This window comes from Zea mays, chromosome 7 (genome assembly GCF_902167145.1).
Source record: "Zea mays cultivar B73 chromosome 7, Zm-B73-REFERENCE-NAM-5.0, whole genome shotgun sequence".
Lineage (NCBI taxonomy): Eukaryota > Viridiplantae > Streptophyta > Magnoliopsida > Poales > Poaceae > Zea > Zea mays.
The window spans coordinates 178072737-178092716 of NC_050102.1; positions in this window are offsets into that span (position 1 = coordinate 178072737).

Sequence of the window (19980 nt, forward strand, 5' to 3'; positions counted from 1 at the left end):
GTCATGAGCTTTGGATTTCTTATCTTGACGTTTGCTCATGACTTTCTTGGAAAGCTTGGTATTCTTTTGAAGGGGTTTTGTGCATGCTACGGTTGTCCCCTTCTCAAGCTTTTTCACCATATTATCACGGTTATCTTGAGAAGGTTGAGCATGACACTTTCCCTTCAAAAGAGTTAAGCTCCTTCTTTGCCTTCCAACTTCTTCCTTGAGCTCTTTATTTTCTTGTGTGATAGAAATATCAGTAGTTCCTGAAATTTCTAGCTCAATGGACGATTGGCTTTCTTGAGAGCAACATTTGTTAGCACATGATAATATAGTTTCTACTTGAGTACATGTGCATATGTGAGGTTGGTATGATTTCAAATTAGTTAACACAACCTCATGAGACATTTCTAACATGATATGTGAATCCATAAATTTATTATGAGAGCACACAAGCATATCATGTTTTTCTTGCAAAGCTAGATTTTCAATATTTAGCCTTTCTATCGTGTTCTTGAACATAGCATTTTTATTTTCTAATTTAGCAATATATGATGAATGATTAACAACTTTAATTTGCTCAATTGAAATGTCTTCATACCTTTGGACCAAATCATCATGAGAGCACTTTAGCTTCTCATGCTCTTTGGTCAACTTCTCTAAGTCTTCGATTTTTCTGATGAGGAAGTCTTCTTGCTTATGAAGCATTTCTTTTTGTTCTTCCGCTCTTTTCATGAGTTTGAGCAAGCTCATCCGATGTTTCTTGCTTAGCTGAGCGAAGAATTGTTGAAGGTCATCCTCATCTTCACTATCACTTTCTTGCTCCTCCTCATCCTCACTTTCGCTTTCACTGTCACTCCCATTAGCAATAAAGCACATATGAGAAGTGGATTTGAAAGACGAACCTTGTGAAGAGGTGGATTCGTCGTTTGGTCTCCATCGATCATTTTCTTCTTCAACTTTGTTATTCGCCTCATCTTCCTTCATTTTGAGGAACATCCTTTCAGCGATTCTCATGGCAAGATCTATTGCCCTAGGATCAACATCTGCACCAAAAGATAAAGTCGAGGCAACCTCAACTTTTTCAAGCTTAGAAGCACTTTCGTTTCTTAGTCCCCCCGACATGATCTTTTCCTCACGCGGTTAAGCGTTAGAACGAGGATTAGGCTCTGATACCAATTGAAAGTTGCCTAGAGGGGGGGTGAATAGGCAAGTTAAAACTTTTTAAACAAAAACTAGAAACAAACTAGGTAAAACGTCCGGTGTCAAAACCGGTGCAACTGGTTTGAACGAGCTCAACTAAAGAATGAGATATAAAACTGAATTGATCTCGAAATTCACCCAGTTAACTTTGGAAATGAGATGTTCTAAATGATCCACAGGGTTCAAAGTAGTAGATCTGAGAAGGGCACTTCTCAACATCCACACACCAAAAAGATATGAACAAGTCTTTCACGGAAGGGTGAGAGAACGAAGAACACAAACAAACACAATGAACAAGAACACAAGAGACACAAGATTTATCCCGAGGTTCGGTCACACCACCAAGGTGCCCTACTTCCTCGTTGAGGCGCCCACAAAGAGCCGGGTCTCTTTCAACCCTAATCCTCCCTTTGCCGACCACAAAGGTCAAGCTCACACACTAATCTTTGCTCAAACGAGCGGGTAATACAAACTTTCTTGTGGTCTTCCACAAGATTTGGAGACTCACAAGAGACACCTAGTCGTCTAGGAGCTAGGAGCTCCAAGAGTAATGAATCCACAAAGAACTCGATGTAGTACCAAAGCTCGAATGAAGAAGAAGAGCAAGAGAGATTTAGAGATGAAGCACAAAACCGCAGCTCTCAAGCTCACTCAAAGATTCCTCTCCAAAGATTTGAAATGGGAGAGGCAAGAGATGTGTGTGAGAGAGAGGGAGGTGTTTCTTGGGTTAGAAATGGAGTTCAAATCGTGCTCGCTACTTTGGGGAGAGAGGTAGGAGGTAGTATATATAGTGGGAGCTCAAAACTAGCCGTTGGGCAGAATTTTCTGCCTGAGGGCGGTTGAGCCTCCCCCTAGGGCGGTTGAGCCTCCCCTGGCAGGTCAGGCAGACTGTCTGCCAGTCTGACTGCCAGACTGACCTGCAGACTGGTCAAGTTGACCAAGACCGGTTGAACCGCCCAGGGGGGGGCGGTTGAACCGCCCCTGACAGCTCTGGCGACCTGTTTGCCAGTCTGACTGGCAGACTGCAGAACAGAGGTCAGAGGGGTCAGAGACCAGCTGAACTGCCCCTCAGGACCAGTTCAACTGGTCTTGACCAGTGAGTTTAGGAGAGAAAACCCCAGCTCAACTGCCCGGAGGCAAGTTCAGCTGGTGTATGGTCAAAGAGGTTCACAGCTGAAGTTGAGTTCAGCTGAAGTTCAGCCCAGCTGAAAAGCTCAGCTGTAGCTGAAGAAGCTCAGCTCAGCTGAAAAGCTCAGCTGTAGCTGAAGAAGCTCAGCTCAGCTGAGTCCAGCTCAGCTGAAAAGCTCAGCTACAGCTGAAGGAGCTCAGCTCAGCTGAAGTCCAGCTCAGCTGAAAAGCTCAGCTGCAGCTGAACAAGTTCAGCTGCTTTTCAGCAAGAACACTCTAGGTTTCTCAACCCTAACCACGGCCAACCATAGAACGTTAAAGAGATTTTTGCTTTTCAAAAATAGCTTTTGAATAGAGAGGTTTGAGCTTTGGCAAACACCAACCTTCTTTTTGGATCCCCCTTTATAGTACGACGATTCCTATACTCAAGTTAAATAAAATTAAATAAGAAAACTCCTTGAGTCATTGGTGTCTCATGTGTGATTTCTCCATGGCATTGCTTCATAAGGATCACAAACATCTTTGTCTCACCTTTTGAAGCAAACTCAAATCAAACCCTGTGACTTGTACCATATCACCTTATATGAGTTCAAATCATGGCTTCAAGTCACCTTACTGATGCATCAACATGTTGTAACTCTTCATAGCTGATTAGTTCATCGACTTAGTGCAAGTACTCTCTTCTTCACCTTAGCCATGGTACCTCGGTCTACAAGCCGTCGCTTGGCCTTCACCTTCGCTTAGTTCCTCGAAGCCCTTTCCTTGCTATCTTCACCCTATCAAGCCATTCTTGAGTCACATCCTATTGAGCATCCATTAAGAGAATCATTTCTTCAATATTGTGAACCTTGCTTGAATGTCTTCTAGATATAACTATTAAGATTAATCAAGCTTTAGTTTGATTCTCATATATTCATATATGGACTAATAGTAATATGGTCAAGCCAATTCACGATTCCTCATATCTTATTCACTTTGGCTTGACCAATCCTCTTAATCACTTCAACCTCTATTATGATCATATTTATGAATAGTGATTTCTCAGGACTTGTCCATATATTCAAACCAATATAGAGACCATATTATATCCATTTGCATTGTCTCACTGGTTATTTCACCTTGTGTTGAACCTTGTTCACTGATCATTATACACTATTCAAGTATGTTCATCATACTGAATTTCCTGTTCAACACTTAGCAAACTTGTTAGACCTTTAAATGTGTTGTTATCCAAATCACCAAAACTCACAAAAGGGATGAATGCACTTTCACATATGACACTCGACATGCTCCAAGATCTTCCCCTGACAGACGTGTAATCTCCTCCCTCGACATGCTCATGCTCAGAACCCTTCTAGTCCCTTGCTGTCAAACAGATACTTTTTACTACTCTCTGACACTGTCACAACTATCTTTAGCAAGAGAAATATTGTACAAATTACCTCATTCCATTAGATTGGCTGGGTCAGTTCCTAGATGCACTAAACTTAGCTTTGCTAATTGGTGGCACAAAATAATAAGAACCGAGAGGAAGCACAGGAAGGGACTGAATTTTTAATTATCCTGGGCACTTGAGTTATTTAGAAGCATAGGAATACTTGTGTCTTTAAGGGTGTTTTTCTATCTATAGAGTGCAGCAAATTATTTTTTTGCACAGATTACTTGCAGTCCGTATCTGCTGATGCAGCAAGGTGCCAGTAGTGCATAGTTTATAGATTACTTGCACAATTTTGCACAGATTACTTGCACAATTTATAGATTACTTGCACAGTTGATGCAGCAAGTTACTTGCACAATTAGGATGTTGCATTCCATTTTTTTTCTAAATTGACTGTTGTTTCAGGATTTGCTGCGCACGTCGTTGCCTGAAGCTTTATCTAGCTACCTTCAATAAATCCTTCAATCTCCATGGCTACACCAGTACTTCTCCTATTCCACCTTATGCCACTACTAGTAGTGTTTTTTATTCTTGAGTAGAGCATTTTGCTTTCAACTATCATGTCTAATTGCATATAAATTACATATTCTAGATATCAAATCAATATACTAACGAGGAGGAAATTAAAAGGAAGAGAAAGAAGCGAAAGAGAGTTGTTGTATTAGCTGTGTCTATTATGGCTATAATTGCAAATCGGTATCAACGGAGGAGACCTAGACACATCGTAGATGCTAACGAAGTTCAAGAGAGAAATGTCGAGTGCAGAAAACAAATGCTACGTAATACGTACCAGGGTTCAAATGTCTATTGCTATGACAGTTTGCGCCTAACTAAGAGATCTTTTAGTGACTTGAGTGCCATCTTACGGGAAAAGAGTGGCCTACAGGATACCCTAAATGTGTCGGTAGAAGAAAAGCTTGCAATTTTTCTGCTTATAGTAGGTCATAACACCAAAATGAGGCTGATCCGTAGCACTTATGGGTGGTCCCTTGAACCAATCAGTCGACACTTCAACGAAGTGCTTAGAGGGATTCTATCTTTAAGTCATGAGTTCATCAAGCTTCCTAATCCAGAAACCACTCTACCTGAGGATCCAAAGTGGAAATGGTTTGAGGACTGCCTAGGTGCACTAGATGGCACACATATCGATGTGAATGTTCCATTGACTGACCAAGATAGGTACAGAAATAGGAAGCAACGAATCACCACTAATGTATGGGATGAGTACGTTGAGGTAAGAAAATTTTTGTTGTTCATTACTCATTAGTTTATTATTTGCTTGTTGTGTTATAGGAGATAGATCTTACGATTTGCAATACATGAACTGTTCATTCATTACGTTGTGGTTTGTTTGGGTGTTCGTTAAATAGTAGCGGATCTTGGTGTTTGATCTTTTCAGATTTGACAACGCCATCTTAATTGATCTGGCGTTTGATCTTGGTGTTTGCAGTTCATGAACTTTAGGAAAGATGCTAAGCTCTTATCGTGTCAAATTGGAGTTTGACCTTGTTTATTTTTAGCTTCATAATTACAGCATATTAATGATGATGAAGGATGTGTTGGTCCTGATGCATGCGAATATTACATGTGTGCTGTTTGCTTGATCTTTGGTAGCTCGCGATTATTCATAACTTGGCCCTGCAGCCTAATTACGAGTTCACATTTCAAATGTTAGCCTTTCTTCACTTCCTGATAGTACGCTTTGCCGCTGGTAACAACTAGCTTCATATATGACTTGCCTTTGTGGTAACAACTTAGCCTTTCTTTACTTTGTAATTTTTGTGCACTACTTTGTCTGCCACTACTGTAAACTGTGAAGAATTTTTGTTAGCTTTGTAAACTACTTTGTCTGCCACTACTGCCATTACTTTCAATTTTTGTAGTTTATTCCATTTTTACTCCAAATTCTACTGTTGAACTGTAAACTGTGAAGATTTTTTATTCTTATTTTTACTCCAAATTGGTCATACATGCTACTGTTGCCTAGTAGTTTATTCCATTTTTGCAGCTTAGTTTATGTTTCAATTCCAAGTTTATTTGTTGATGTATCTTTGTAACAATTTTTTTATAGAGGAATAAGGAAGCAAAAGGATATAGACATAAGGTTGTGAAGTTTTGGGATCTACTCAGCCTAGTGTACAATAAAGACCAAGCAAATGGAGAGGGTGCTAAAACAGCAGCAGAAAGTTCAAAGGAAATGGCAAAAGAGAATGATATCGGAGGCAAGGATGCTCCATATTCTGTATCTTCCTCGAGTAGTTTAAAAAGACAAAGATCAGATGATTCATTTAACTCTATATGGTGTGATAAGTTCGACATGCTTACATCTGCATTGAAAGATGACGGTCCAAAGCTACCCTCTTCCGCCAAAGTTCTCGCTGCATTACAAGAGGTTGAGGGACTTGATGAAGACACAAAACTTGAGCTTTATGACATCCTCACCTCTAATGCACGCAAGTTTGAGTCGATGATGGCACTCCCAATGTAAAGGAGGAAGAGGTGGCTTATGATGCAGCTAAGGAAGTGAAACAACTTATATGTGAACTTAGATCTCTGTGTTGAACTGATTGTGTGAACTTGTCTTTGTGAAACTTTTGTATGTGAACTTGATGGCTATGTGAAACTGTTGTGTGCGAACTTGATGGCTTTATGAAACTACTATGTGAAGATTTGATGTCTTTGTAGAACTTTTATGTGCGAATTTGATGACTTTGTGAAACTGTTATGTGTGACTTGCCTTTGTGAAATTGTTATTTGTGAACTTAATAGTTTCTGATAGTTGTAAATTGTTCATGCTTATTTTTAAGCAGATGCAAAGTCAAGAGATCCTTGTTTGTATTCAAATTCAAATTCCGTGTGCAAAGTATCCAAACAACATCTAGAATTTAATTCTAGGAATTCAATTGCTTGTACAACCAAACAAAAATAATGGAATTGAATCACTTTCTAGTCGATTGAATTCTATATAATTCATTTCTTGGAATTTATTTCTTGGAAAAGGTTTCATTTCTAGGCATCCAAACGGGGCGTGAGTGTTTTTCTTACCCAAAGACGTAACATTTGCCGAGTTGTACTAGTCAAACATTTGTTGAGTGCTATACTAAGCAAAGCCACCGTTACTGTGTCTCCCACGACAACTTTTTTTTTTGTCAAGTACCACGTAGCACTACTAGACAAAGTCTTTGATGAATGTCCGAGAAATAACACTATGCAAAGGCCATTTGCCTTTCCCTTCTTTGCGGAGTGCAACACTAGGCAAATGTGTAACTTTTGTCGAGTGTAATACTAGGCAAACATTTGTTGAGTGCTATACTAGACAAAGCCACAGTTGTGGTGTCTCCCATCGCCACTGTAATTTTTCTTTAGTATTAGACAAAGTCTTTACCGAGTGTCTAAGAAATAGCATTCGGCAAAGAACGTTTACCGATCCCTTCTTTATTGAAGAGTTTTGCTAGTGTGTGCGGCACTAGACAAAGGAGAGTCTTATAGCAACTTGTTGCCCTTGATAGGTATGGGAACTTGAATAACCCAGATTAAAAAAGTACAGATTTACACAGGACCCGAACGAGGAGAGGCATAACATAGAAGAAGAAGAAATAAAGCATGGGTCTACACAGGATCCGTATGGTGAGCGGCATATGACACAAAGCACAATGCCCCTGTTTGTTTCAGCTTTTTGCAGCTTCTGGCCACCAAAAGCTGCTGCGGACTGCCAAACGCGTCAGCTTTTCAACCAGCTTTTATAAAATTCCTTTAGGTAAAAACTATTCAAAATCAACATAAACATATCATCGGTTGATTTGTTGCAATAGTAGGAATCCGTCACTTTCTAAATCATGAGCCCTATGAACATCTTTATCTTACTCCGCACGTAATCCTAATAATACTTAGATTTTCCCCACAGCCAGATTCTCCTCACGGCCAGATTCTCAGAAAAGCTGGTAAGAAAAAAGCTGAACCAAACAACACCAATATATGTGTAGGACGGCTAGCTGATGGAGATTATTTGTAGCTAGACCCGGGCCTCACTACTGTTCATGCATGTGCTCCGGCCTAGTTCTAATTGCATTGGTCTTGTATACTTGTGCTGTCACGCACAGTTTAGAAAACTCCATAATTGTAGAGTACTACCCTACGGCATTACTATAATATATGTCTGGAACAATATACAAACAGTGGTTTCACCTTAAAATACTAGTACAAAGAAGTTTTATAGAAACAGTTCGTCGCTTATTTTTACTAGCGTTTTTCAAACCACCGGTAATAGAGACCAGTAAAAATGTTTTTTTTCACAGTCGGCTAATTGAGAATCGTCAATAAAAATCGATTTGCACTAACGTACGACTGAGCTAAAAAACGCCGGTGAAAATCGATTTTTATTCGCGATTGAGATAAGAAAACCACTTACACAAATCATTTCTAGTAATCATAAATTGAATTTTATGACAAACATATTTTAATTAGAGGAGGTCCTACCCACACATCTCCGTCGAAGTTGCAAGCCGTAGCACTTTTCATGCAAAATTCCTAATTACAAATTATTTTATTTTTAAAGAGCTGTGTGGCACTTACCAAACGACGGTGCTGAGTGGAGTAAACAAAACGATCACTTGAGGGCAAAAAAGTTATACACAGACAGTTCCCAGTTACAAAATATTTTATTTTTAAAGAGATGAAATATCTTAGATTTGACTAAAAATTGTAGAAAAAAACTACAAAAAATACAACATTAAATTGGTACGCTATAAAAATACAATTAGTGAAGAAAAATCTAGTGATACTCTCTTTTTGCAAGTGAACATCGAGATCTTTTGTAGATTTGCGCATATATATGTTCACGTCGCTCTAAAACAAAATACTAGAAAAGAAGAAACTATGATCGCATGCGAGCGATATGGCACGTACCACGGTGCAAAATGCAGTAAACAAAAGGGTCACTGTGGGGAAAAAAACAAGATGTACAAAATTTTGGATCGATCGATCTGTATATGGCTGGTATTCTGTGTCCCCAAATGTTGAAGCAAGTTTAAAGCTACGGCAACGGCAAACCACAGACAGCCGTGGAAACCGGCAGTCCTTTTTCAGGTGAACGCGCGCATATCTATATATGAATCTTTTGTGGATTTGTTACTTCTGGTTCTTGATGACACGCACACAACAAAGGGTACGGTTTCATACGGCGATATATACTGTATGTACTGCGTGGCGTTCGGCTCAGACTTCCTACTAATTGGTTGTGTTTGGACAGCTGTAGTTCTATAAATTTTTTATAGACGGTGGAGCAGGTTATTAGGTACTCTAGATAATCGTGACGCTGAAACTGTAAACCTCTAGAAGACATTTAGATGAGTCATTTTATTTATTATTTATATTAAAATACTTTAAAACTATTTAAATTAATATTATAAACTACAGCTCTAAATTGAAGATGAAACCTGTAGCCATCCCAAACATTAACTAACTTAGGGGCTGTTTGTTTCAGCTTATAATTTAGATTATAATCTAGATATATTATAATTTATCTATAGTTGTTTGGTAGTTTAGATTATACAAATGTAGATTATTCATAAAGACAATAGTATCCTTGTTTGTTTATTTGAGGTGATAAAAAAAGAATGATATATATTGTAATTTCTATTTACATAACTATGTGTAGTGGGTCTTTTGCTAAAATAATCTTAAATAAGCTATTCTTGAGGAGATTATAAAATTATCATAATCTAAGCTTTAGATTATAAAATCTGAACTCATAATCTAGGTGTTTCATAATCTAGGTGTTTGTTTACCAGTTGGATTATTTGCGCTGAATTATATAATTTAGAGAGATTATAATCCGAAACAAACATGACCTTACTCATTAAACTGTAAAGATCAATATAAAGTGAGTTAAAAGTATAAAACTCATTTTAAACTATTTATTTGAAAGTTTTAGCTCTTTACATTAGAGCAAAGTCTAGAGGCTGTTATTTATTCGTGTGTGACGACAGGGATGATGATGTCGAGCGCAGCTCGTGGCGCGCCGCGCGTGTTCATATACATGCACGCACGCATTGCAATTGGCGCACTCCACGCGAATCCCATCGAAACAGGGGAGGGAACGTGCGTGCATGCAGCCCACTGATCCTCACGTACAGCTCAAGCAGCTGACCGGTGGCGGATGCATGTGTTAATCTCACGCCTAGTGTTAATTAAACAATTCGCCGTGCGCGCGGCACACGCGTTTGACTCTTCCAAGTCGTCGGATTGGAGAGTTTTTTTTCCCCTAGCTATGCACATGTGTATTTTACGAAAACAAGTTGTTTACATTGCAGTATTGGGACTTGGGAGGAATAGGTGAGTGCGTCGCATGTTTAGTTTTTTTTGCCACAAAATGTCATTATCTACCACTAACTTAGGGTTAAGTGCGTTTAAAAGCATGTCCAACAGTCTAACCTATAAAAATACACTATAATTTAAAAAATGAATATATTTTATAGAATTTAGGACGCCAACAAAATATTATGTTCCAACAGTAAAGCCTCACATCTCGATTATAGAGAAGCCCACTACGGTGTATTATATCTGAGTCACTTAAGAGTGTGCCATATATTTTTTTGACTAATTTTATAGAATAAGGCACCGTTGGAGTAGTTTTTCTGCGTACAGATATATATTTCAATTTGAGACACCAATTTAAGGTATTGTTAGAGAAGCTCTAAAATATTTACCATGTCTTAGTAAGACCACTACCATATATAAAGCAGACAATCACTACCTAGCCAAAACCTGGCATCACTGTCAAAACTGAATCAATCGGAGAAAGTTTTTGGATCAAAGGTTTTCTGCACTCAACAGCTTGCCACGCGCGCGTTTGTGCTGTAGTCATGCATATCAAGTCAGTTCGTTTAATTTCAGCAGTAAACAAATCCGATTACTAAAAAAACTCGGTCCGTTGTAAAAGACCGCCTCACTGTATTATATTAATAAGAAACTTAATCGAAGTTCCGACCAATAAATATCACGAAAGTTAGCCACCCGTGCAGCATGAGGGTTCACCCCTTATAGACTGGATCTTTACTCGTGCTTTAAGCCCTCCTAGTACTAGCCTATACACAAGAATCCGCCCTCCAATATGTCGGTCCATCTCACGTGCACACATGATTTTTTGGCACATATGGAGGGATTGTGCTGGGTCAGGATCCGAATGTTTTTTACTGAAACTTATTAACTCCAAATGGAAAGTTCTCGGTAAAATCACATTATGCTGCCTAGATGCTTAGAAATACCCCTAACATGAATAAAGACTTATGGAATCTAAAGGAACCCCTATAAATTAAAATTTTCTCATGGTTTTTACGGTGTAGAGTGATTCTCACTAAGGACAATCTAGCTAAGCGAAGTTAGAAAGGGAGCTTAGAACGTGTTTTTTGTCATAAGAAGGAAACTATTAATCATTTGTTCTTTGAATGTCATTTGGCTCGGTCAGTTTGGGGAATTCTGCAGGTGATGACCGGTATCGCTCAACTAGAAAATGTGGGTTGTTTGAGCCTTGGTTCCACAGTTTCAATAAAGTTAGAAAATCTTTGTTTCTACTTGGAGCAGCGGTCTTGTGCCATGTAGAAATAACTTGGTTTTTAAAGAAAATAACTCTTTTGCTCTCATTTGCAGGTTATTTTTTTGTGGCTCGTTGTCTCTCGAGTCGGTTTATAATTAGTGTTGTCAGATGAGTCGTTGAATCTATTTTTGTTTTAAACTTATTTAGGGATACAAATATTTTTATGAATCTAATCAAACTTTGATCGACACAAACCCGGTAACATCATTTTTCTTTTGGAAGGGAGGAAAGTATATAACAAACCATACCGATAACGGAGCATAAATAAATAAAGGATGTATTCCGGAGTGGAAAAGAGAATGTATTTAGCTGGCATGTCAGTGTGGATGATGATTGAACCGCCGGTCGGTACAATTAATTACGAGATGGCATTCATATCAAGCCCCGTGATACGCACTACGTGAGTGAATCAACTTCCAAGAGGCTCCAACGGTCAAGTCTCTGGGCTATGTCATATATAATCTAAACATTATATTGTGATTCTCCGAGCACTAGATATATCGAAAAAACTCATTTATACAATCCATCATATCTAAGATTTATATCTTATTTACTAGAACATCTCAAAATATGACTGTTGACGCCTTTCCGGAGCGCCAAATACTCAAGAAGAACCGGCGGCGGTGCTCTCTGGTCAGGCGCGGACGGTCCGCGGCCTGGGGCCGGACGATCTGCGACCTGGCGCAGGGGCTAGGTTTTCCTGCCTGACATCCGGACGGTCCGCGCCCTGGGGTCGGACGGTCCGCGCATGTGCAGGGGCGGCGGAAGATCGCCGGCGGCACCTGAATCTCGCTCCCGAGAGGGACCCCGTCGGGGAGGAGAGATCCTAGGGGTTGTCTAGGCTCGGGCCGGCCGACCTAGACTCCTCTAATCGACGTAGAGTCGAGGAGAGGCGGAGAATTTGGGGATCGAGAGGCTAAACTAGAACTAGACTAGAACTACTCCTAATTGTACTGGAAATAAATGCGAATAGAAGTTGTATTGATTCGATTGTTGATTATTACAAATCGGCCGTATACCTCTCTATTTATAGAGGAGGGGGGCTGGACCCTTTACAAACTAATTTCCGAGCTTATCCCGCGATTTTAGCTAACAACCGTAGCACAAAACTCGGAACCCTAATCTGCTCTGCGCATGCGCGGACAGTCCGGCCCACAGGCGCGGACCGTCCGGACCGCGGACCGTCCGGCCTCAGGGCCGGACAGTCCGCCGGCTCATTTCTGGTTCGAACATATGCCCCCTGCCTTTTGGTGGAGCTGGGCGAACCAAAAGCAACTAACTCGATGTGATCACATCGGTTTTCTTAGGTATCTTGCCACATACTAGGATGGTACTGTTTGAGGAAACGCTCATTCAAAGCCTTAGGTAAATCCTTGCCTTGTAATGTTTGTAGTAAATAAGCGTTACCAGACATCACCTGTTTCACTTTATAAGGACCCTCCCAGCTTGGCGACCATTTCCTGAACTTTCGGTCTTTATTCCTTAGAGGTAGAATGGTCTTCCACACCAAGTCTCCTACTTGGAATGATTTTGCTTTGACCTTCTTGTTGTAGGCCCTGGCTACCATGATCTTGTCCTTTTCTATTGCTCCCAAAGCTATCATCCTCTTGTCGATCACCTCATCAATATTATCCATCATTGAATTATAATAATCAGTAGCAGTTAGATCATTTTGTCTCGCAAACCTGACAGCATTCAAACTTATTTCTATAGGTAACACTGCTTCCTGCCCATAGACAAGCTCAAAAGGAGATACTTTAGTAGCACTATGTTTAGATATTCTATGAGCCCATAAAGCTTCAGACAAAATCTTATGCCAATGTTTAGGATTATCAGATACCTTCTTCTTTATCAAATTAATCAACGTCCTATTACTAGACTCGACCTGTCCATTGGCCTGAGCATAATATGGAGACGAATTAAGCAGCTTAATTCTGTATAATTCAGCAAATTCACGTACCTCCTTTGACATAAAAGAAGTACCTTGATCTGTAGTCAAGGTCTGGGGAATGCCGAATCTATGAATAATATGCTCAGTTATGAACTCAATTACCTCCTTGTGCGTCATGTTCTTTAGAGCAACGGCTTCAGTCCATTTGGTGAAATAGTCAGTGGCAACTAACACAAACCGATGCCCTTTTGATGATGAAGGATGAATTTCTCCAATAAAGTCTAATCCCCATCCTCTGAATGGCCAAGGCTTGATGATAGGATGTAATTCGGCTGCAGGGACCAACTGCAGGTCGCCGAATTTTTGACACACTTGGCACCCCTTGTAGTACTTGAAACAATCAGCTGTCATACTAGGCCAATAAAAACCAGACCTTCGCAACAACCACTTCATCTTTGGAGCTGATTGATGGGTACCACAAATTCCTTCATGTACTTCGGCCATAGCTAATATAGCATCATCTGGGCCCAAGCACTTAAGCAGGACATCATTAACCATTCGACGGTAAAGTTCATCACTCATCAAAACATACTTGAAAGCTGTTCGCCGAATGTTCTTATATGTCCTGATATTGGGATTTTGCAAATAATTAAGTATGGGTGTCCTCCAATCACTTGCATCGGCTTCATTGTCAGTCGAATCGATTAAGAGAACCTTTCTGGTAACCTTGGACGGTCCGGCGTCATCACGCGGACAGTCCGCGACCTGGGAATTTGGCTCTGCACTGATTATCAGATTTTCAGTTTTGTGAAATTTCCCTCTCTTTATCCGATAACCCGATGCATCTTGTGCCAAGTCGTTAGCTCTATGATTCTCAACTCTAGAGATATGCCGAATACTGAATTCGTCAAAAGAATGGATTATGCTCCAACATTTCTCAAGATAACTATTTAGAGTACCATCAAGACATTGATATTCTTCTAACACTTGTTGGACAACCAGCTGAGAATCACCAAATACCTTCACATGTTTTACTCCCATACCATTTAAAAGCTCTAAACCAAATAGGAGGGCCTCATATTCAGCTTGATTATTAGTGCAATACGTTTTCAATCGGCTAGAGAAGTCAAAGGAGACATTACTTGGTGAAACAAGCACAATGCCAATTCCTTGCCCTTCATTGCAAATCGATCCATCAAAATATAAAGTCCAAGGAGTAATAGTGAGGTATGATATGTCTAGTTCATGAATATCATTAACCCGATGTTCTACAATAAAGTCCGCTACGACTTGGCCTTTCATAGATTTCAATGGTTCATAAGCCAAGTCATATTCTATGAGTGCATAAGCCCACTTACCAATTCTACCACTCATAATTGGGTTATGCAACATGTACTTAATTACATCGGCTTGACCAGAAACAGTGCAATGACTAGACAGTAAATAACATCTACATTTGGTGCATGCATAAAACAAGCATAAGCATAACTTTTCAATAAAAGTGTACCTTGTTTCAGCATCCACCAACCTTCGGCTTAGATATGTCACCACATGCTCCTTTCCCTCAGTTTCTTGTGTCAGAACAGCCCCAATAACCTTGTCTTCAGCTGCAATGTATAATCTGAATGGTGCTCCTACTTGTGGTGCTTTTAACACGGGAGCCGAAGACAAGTATTTTTTAATGAGATCAAATGCTTCCTGCTGCTCTGCCCCCCAAGTGAATTTAGCATCATTCTTAAGCCGAAGGATAGGGGTGAAGGCATCAATCTTCCCGGCTAAGTTAGAAATAAACCTTCGTAAATAATTCACCTTGCCGAGAAACCTCTGCACTTTGACCTTACACGTCGGAGGCCCCACATTCTGAATAGACTTGATTCGGTCAGGGTCTATTTCTATACCATGTTCATGGATGACAAATCCTAAAAACTTACCAGCCGACACTCCAAAAGCACATTTACGCGGGTTCATTTTTAAACCATACCGACGCATTTTATCAAAGGCTTTGCGCAAATCAGCTATATGAGAACTAAACTCAGCCGATTTGACTACAATATCATCAATGTAGACTTACACAGTGTTTCCTAACAACTCATGGAAGATCAGATTCATAGCCCTCTGATAAGTAGCACCAGCATTTTTAAGACCGAATGTCATGACAACCCATTCAAATAAACCAATGAAGCCTGGACATATAAAGGTCGTTTTAGACGCATCTTCTTTGGCCATGAAAATCTGATTATATCCGGCATTACCATCAAGGAAGCTAATAATTCTATTCCCTGATGCATTATTGATTAATGTGTCGGCTATGGGCATGGGATATTCATCTTTAGGAGTCGCTTTATTTAAATTACGAAAATCAATGCATACTCTAAGCTTACCTGACTCCTTCTCCACCGGCACAATATTGGAGACTCACTCTGCGTATCTGCAAGGTCTAATAAAATTAGCTTCTAACAGCCGGTGGATTTCGTCCTTGATTCGTGGGAGAAGATCTGGACGAAATGTTCTAGCTTTCTGCTTGAAAGGTCTGAAACCAGGCTTAATAGGCAGCCGATGTTCGACAATTTCTCGGCTTAGTCCAGACATTTCAGTGTAATTCCAAGCAAAACAATCTGAATATTTCTTCAATAGACCGATCATCTCATTTCTAGAATCGGTCTCCAGGGTCTTGTTTACAAAAGTCGACCTTGGAGTTTTACCATCTCCTATGTCAATCTTCTCCAAAGGATCGGCCGATGTAAACCCCTGTCCTAGTTTATCAAGATCTCTGAATTCCTCTATCATGTCCCCCACAGAGGAATCAGATGTTCTTTGTGTGATGGCGGACTTTCCGGTCTCGGGGACCGGATCATCCGTAATACTGTCTTTTCGCTGTGGTAGATGTTCGGTCTTAAAGTCCGAACTCTTTTGTGAAAGACCAGACCATCCGGCCTTGGCGGCCGAACTGTCCGTGACCAAAGACTCATGAACTTTGTGTGTATTCATCATTTAACTTTATTTAGGATTTAGCCGATTCTCCATCGGCTCTAGCATTACAGGAATGAAACCTTTCTTATCTATACTTATGAATTGATAATCAGAAAAGTCTACTCCTGTGAGACATGTAGCAGTCTCATAAGTCCAGAGTACAGGGGCATCGGCCACAGCGATGCAGGCCGATACATCAGCATGTACTTGTTCTATGTCATCGCCTACCCATTGTATCAGCATTTGATGTAATGTAGAAGGTATACATTGATTGGCGTGAATCCAATCTCTGCCTAGGATTAAACTGTAATTTCCTTCTACATCAGCGACGAAGAATGCAGCAGCAAGGGTCTTAGTCCCGATGGTTAATTCAACGGACGTGACTCCCCTGGCTTTGATCGAACTATCAGTTCCAACACCGCTGAGGGTCATGTTGGTCTTGACAAGTTCGTCATCTTGTTTACCTAATTTTCTGTATAATGAATAAGGCATTAGATTTACAGCCGCCCCTCCATCTACCAACATCTTAGCAATCGGTATCCCATCAATGTGGCCGCGCACGAAGAGCGGCTTTAAATGATTTACCGATTCTTTTGGTTTAGTAAAGGCGGCTTCTTTAGGACCAAAATCAAACTGGGCAACAACAGGTTCATCGTCGCCGATAATAGTACAATCGGCAGAAAATGTAATAATATTTACATCCATACCTGAGTGTTCTGGAGAAGCCTCGTAGTCGACCAGGTCTTCTCCCAGCAGGTCGTCCTCTTCCATTGATGTTGTCGTGTCGTTGGAGGCTTCCTGGTGAACGGCGGACGGTCCGCGTGCGGTGGCCGGACGGTCCGCGCCTGGTGCAGGTTGTCCAGAGACTTCCTGGTGAATGGCGGACGGTCCGCGCGTAAGGGCCGGACGGTCCGCGCTTGGTGCAGATTGACTTTCTATTTCTGTGGCCGTTTGTTTTTTCTCAACGGCCTTCGGTCTCCATTTCTTTTGCGGTGGCGGGTATAATGGATGTGTGTCATTAAATGTCTTTTCCGCCTCCTTCTCCTGGCTCTCCTTTGCTCTTAGACGCTGTAATTTTCTCTTTTGGGATCGTGTCAATCCTGCTGGGCACCATCGAGGCATGGAGTATTTTGGATCGGCTGTTTTGATGGTAGTCGTATCCTTTTCGGTTGCGTTGGCCGATTCACCGAAAATCATCGGCCCTTTATTGTCTCCCTGTATGACAACATCTGCGGTGCCTATTTTGATGATGTCCCCTTTTGTTGTTTTTTGAGTTGCTGCAGGCATATGCCCCCCTGCCGGATTGGTCGGCCTTGAAGGCCGAGTAGTCCGGCAATCCTGTTGGGTTTGTGCCTGGTGACCGGATTGAGCAATGCTCAATCGGTCTTGTACTGGTGGCGTCAACCTGTTGAAAACAGATGTTTGGGGTGCCCCCCAGGCGGGGTACTGCGGCATCCCAAATGGATATGGTGGCATGCCCCACATTTGATTTGGGACATATGGCGGAGGTAAATATGTGTACGGATATGGCATAGGTGGGTATGGAGGTGGAAGTGTCCATGCAGGTATGTTAGGTCTCACTTGTATAGTATGACCTTTCATTTCTTCCGATTGGTGGGGTGGTCCAATCGGCCTGACCTGGCGTTGCTCATGCATGGGTGAGCGGGGTCGCTTTGCTGGCCGGTCACTGGGGCCGGCCTTCTTTTTAACGTATTTAGACAGTAATTGATCAAAAGTTGGGCCGGCTTTAACCAACCGACCAGCTGCCTTGAATGTATTTGTTTTCCACGTACCTATCTCTAGTTGTCGTGGTTTGAAAGTACGTGGCCGTCGTAAGTCCTGAGTACGGCCGGACCGTCCGCCGGAGCTCTCCGGACCGTCCGGTGGGGTCCCGGACCGTCCGCGCCTACGTGTCGGACCGTCCGGGATACGCAGCACGGGTTCCTGCATCTGTCTCCCTGTCTGCGCTTGCCCCCCAGTACTGGAGGCTGTGATGGTCACCTTTAGGGTCTCCCCTCCATCGGGAGTCTTCTCGGCTACCACTTTTCTGCAAGAAACTTTATGATCCTCATCGGCCTTTTTAGAATTGCCGATGATTGCCTCTTTGCCTTTGCTTTTATCGGCCGTGTTTGGCCGAACCAGGACTTTCTTGCCCTCAAAGTCGATCACGTTCATTGGAAAGGGCTCTGTATCCACCTGCATTTCCTAAAATTTCAATCGTCCCTCATTAATGGCCGATTGAATCTGTCGTCGGAACACATTACAATCATTAGTGGCATGAGAAAATGAGTTATGCCACTTGCAGTACGCACGACGTTTTAGCTCGTCGGCGGATGGAACAGTGTGATTTATTTTAATATTGCCATTTTTGAGTAATTCATCAAATATTTTATCACACTTACCAACATTAAACGTAAACTTAACCTCCTCTTGTCGTTTCTTTTGAACCGGCTGCAAGGAGGAACAAGCCGAAGATTTGGCCTGTTTTGGCCAAACCATTTCAGCAGCATATACTTCTGCTGATTCGTCATCTGAGCTACTTTGGTCACATTCTATTATATGTACGTTGTGACGCATTGTTTTAGCAGTTTCTTTGCTCCGGTTTTCGCAAGCCAAAGCCCTCTGGTGTAACTGTGCTAGTGTAAAAAATTGGATGCCTTCTAATCTCTCTTTTAAATAATATCGTAGACCATTAAAGGCTAATCCTACTAGCTGTTTTTCTGCTAAATGAATTTGAAAGCATCGGTTTCTTGTATCGCGAAATCTCCGGATGTAATCATTAACCGATTCATCTTTTGTCTGTCGCAATGACACTAAATCTACCAAATCCAATTCATAATCACCGGAGAAAAAATGATCATGAATTTTTTGTTCTAGATCCACCCATGATGAAATGGAATTAGGAGGTAAAGTGGCATACCATGCAAACGCGGTTCCTGTTAGCGATAATGAAAATAAACGTATGTGAAATGCCTCTGTGTCGGCCAATTCTCCCAATTGTGCTAAGAACTGGCCTATATGTTCACGTGTGTTTTTCCCTTGATCACCCGAAAATTTTGCGAATTCGGGTATCCTGGTTCCCTGTGGGTATGGGTGGTGATCAAATCGGCTGTCATAAGGTTTCCGATATGATTGCCCCCCAGGGACCATGCTTACTCCGAGCTTATCTCGGAACGCCCCGGCTATTTCTTCCCTTACTATATCAATGGCAGCCGGTGCGAGACCACCGGCTCTCTGGTCAAACATAGGTGGGGTTGGCTGGACATTAGCATATTGTCTTTCCCCCCATTGGTTTGAGTTACGTGGTGCATTTTCATTTGACCTATATGGGTCATAGGTTTGATCGTTTCTTTCCGGCCTTCTAGGTGGGGCCGGAAAGCTTTCCTGGGCTTTGGATCCTGAATTAATGGGCTGGTGCATCGCATAGTGTGATGGGAAGTGTTGCTGGGACGGGCGAGGATTCATGTAATAATCCTCCTCAAAAGACTCATGCGCGGACTGTCCGGATACGTACCCGGACCGTCCGTGGTTATATGCGGACCGTCCGTCGTTGTATGCGGACCGTCCGACTGGGTAGTTTGGGTTCTGTGCCGTGTGTGGTGGCTCGGGCGCATATCTAGGTAACTTATTAAAAATAGGCCCGACTGTTGCTGGCCCGGACGATCCGCGCTCTCGTGCGGACGGTCCGGGCATGTGCAGATCGGCTGGTTTGCTGCCGATTTGCGGTTACTTAGGGTATGTGTCCATCGGCATCCCATAAAGGGGTTGTGACTG